A 3,107-nucleotide genomic window follows, 5' to 3' on the forward strand; every position below is an offset into this window, starting at 1 on the left:
CTCTACACAACATCCCTCTTCTGGCGCTGGTGGAAAGTAGTATTAAGAGGTGCGTCTGAAGAGCAACAGCGTTTCGAAAAATACTTGGGCTTTTTCAGAGATAGGTCGTCCGTAAGAACCTCGACATGTAAACAGGTAGAAGGAAACAAGTTTCTAAAATTCCACATAAATCAGGTGAAAAAACAGAGGGGTTAACTCCTCGCTAGTCATTAGCCTGTACCTTAGCACCTTGGCGAGCACCTTCTACTTTGAAATAGTAACACTGAGAAACATTCAGAAGGTAATTTGTCAAAACTACACACACTGGAACAAACTGGTATCAGTTGAAGGAAATTGCAAATACTGGATGTTATTCATTTAACAACAGAGAAACAGCAGATAATTGGGGGGTTTTTTCCCCTTAGAAAAAGACCAAAAAAACCACAACCCAAACAAAACCAGCAAACAAAAACCTGATTAGGATGGCATACTGGAAGGATAATTTGCTCAACTCAGACATACTGGTAGCCTGTAAATTTACTGGAAGCATTCACAAACACGACTGAGATGTGCATAGCACTGTACAAATATCTTAATGCACAATGGCAACCAAAAAGCACTCGCAAGATATCCCTTTGCTTAAGATGGGAGGCTAATTATGAAAATCCTATGATGTTGCTATACACAATCTTCTGTTTTACTGTCATGTGAGTACCAAGTTCAGATACCATTTGGAACCTGTCAAAACATCACAGAAAACCTGTCTTACGCAGAAGAGACAGAGGAGAGTGACAAAAAATATCTTCAGGCATGTGGAAGGAAGAAATTGAAAACTGGTATAGATTAGTGCAAAGAAGGTTATGGAGATGATAAAACATAGTGGTAGTTTCCCAATCTTTGCTGTCTTATGAGTGAGAATACCAAAGGTGCAGGGTGTTTTATACCATTTTTTCTCCCTCTGTCAGTCCCCTTTTTAATTTCCTGTGGCAGTAAGCAACATTAAAACATCTCACAGGCAACGGGTTGCTATGAGCCATGTACTGGAGACTACTTGAATAGAGGAATATGAGATTATTAGTGCTACGGGGAAGGCTTATCAGGAAGTAGCTGTCCAGGATTACATAACAGTATGGATAGTATCTATGGATAATAATTACCTGTATGGGCAATAAAGATTTCTGTCATTTACTGATAGTTGTTATTAGGATAAAATATTTATAAAGGATGTTTCACATTTCAAAACAAAAGCCAACCATTATCGAATTGAGGTTTGGAAAGAAATTTCCTCATAGGTTTATTATCATGTAATTGTCCATAATGGGGTTCTTCTGACTTCCACTAAGTCATGAAGCAAATGGGTAAAACAGTGTATAATGGCTATCTGCTGATGCCTTACTCAGGACTAGATGGCTCATCCATTAAAAATCTGAAGATATCTAAAGATTTGAAATCCAGTTATATTAATAGGAGTGGTACATACAGATTACAGTTACGGTCTGTGGGGTGTCTTTTCTCATTAAAAATGCAAAATTAAATGACAGTTCTGCATTTGAGGTACACACTGTGTTCATGCCTCCTATACTGAGCATATAAAACAGTTAAGAAAGTTTAGTCCAACTTCTCCCACTGCAGACGATTACAGTTTTTATTGGAACAGTGTGCCCACGGCTGTGGAGGGAATATTGATTCAGTTTACCTGAAGGTTGGAAACTCATTTACCTGTTCCTACCCTTTTTTCAGGATGTGATTCCTGAAGATGGTTGTTGTGGATTTGGACACCATGTACAAAACATCCAGGAAGTATTCCTTGGGAGCTTTACCATACACTCACCTTCACTCTTTTGGACCCTGGCATTTAGAAAACTCTAGTATTTATCTTGAAAATCCTGATAATTATTTTCTTGATGTAACCTCCCCCTTTTTTGTTACTTGTTGTCTCTGTAATTCAGTGTTGACTCTTTAGAAATCTTAATTGCATGTAATATTAATGCATCTTGGACCAGAACACAAAACAGGTGGATACATAGAGACACATATACATACAGGTTAGGTTTTAAAATAGAAAATATGCTTTGAATTAAATATAATCTATTCGTAATAGCTGGACCTACCCAATTTTGACTAAAGGTCATTGACTAGAATAAAGAAAAAAAGATTACAAGTTGTATCAACCATTTTTATACACTATATATATATTAGTACAATATAGATCTACGTGGAAATCATGCATTTTTTTAAGTAATGATTTTTTCATGCTCTAAAAATTGATTGAATGTATTATTTTCCTGATTGTTTTATTCTCTTTTTTGTTTGTTTTTAATTCCCTCATTGTCTTACTCTTTACGGCAGACCTTGCTTAAATAATTCTGTCAGTACATATGTAAACTTTTAGGAAAGAGCATATGAATTTCAAAATAGATGTCAGCAGGTACTGGTGAGGGTATCACACATGGAGCTAGAAGATAAGAGCGTGATGTGCCTTTCTACCCACTACATAGGCTAGTACCAGATTCACAGCCGATTTGGCAACATATACAAGTAGCTTAAAATGGAGGTGGCCAAAGGAAGTGCAGGTGTGGGAATTTTGTGAGACGTTTATGAATTCACAAAATCTAGAAGGTACATCAGTGCGTTCTACTCGATTGTATGCAATCACCCTGGGGGCTACCGAAGGCTACGTGGGGACAGCTTTTCTGGGACTGCATCACGCTAGGGGCTACCGGAGGCTACGTGGGGACAGCTTTCCAGGGACTGGGCCTGAAGCAGGGGCTGGGGCGAGGGGCGAATAGAACTCACCGCAGCCGAATATCGGCCACACGGGCGGCGTTCCGTGGGGTGTCCCAGCGCGTTCGTGCCGAACGCACGGCTTTGCCTTCCCAGTAGGGAGGCAGGGCGCTAAACCTTCCGGGTGCCTGATGGTGTGCGTGTGTCCCGCTCCGCCTTCCCATTCCGGCCAAAGGTGGAAAAGGCATTTTCGTCTCCTTACTCCTTCCTTCCTTTCAACCCGCCACCTTTTCCGCCAGTCCCTGCCAACCCAACTCATCTCTCCTAAGATGGGAACCGAATAAAAATGTGTGCCCACGACTAAAAACAAGGGAAGCGAAAGCATACACGGCGTTAGGGAAGGC

The 3,107-nt window shown here is 40.3% G+C and overlaps 1 protein-coding gene across 1 annotated transcript in view; it reads right to left on the minus strand.

Moving 5' to 3' along the window:
• Nucleotides 1–2,797, minus strand: part of CEP78 (centrosomal protein 78) — a 52,133-nt gene extending 49,336 nt beyond the window's left edge. Inside the window, exon 1 of the mRNA XM_017735494.1 lies at nucleotides 2,776–2,797. The gene's annotated coding sequence lies outside the window, so the exon portion shown is untranslated. The remainder of the gene's footprint in view (nucleotides 1–2,775) is intronic.
• Nucleotides 2,798–3,107: the final 310 nt, after the last annotated feature.

The sequence above is a fragment of the Corvus brachyrhynchos genome, unplaced genomic scaffold (assembly GCF_000691975.1).
Source record: "Corvus brachyrhynchos isolate BGI_N302 unplaced genomic scaffold, ASM69197v1 scaffold325, whole genome shotgun sequence".
Lineage (NCBI taxonomy): Eukaryota > Metazoa > Chordata > Aves > Passeriformes > Corvidae > Corvus > Corvus brachyrhynchos.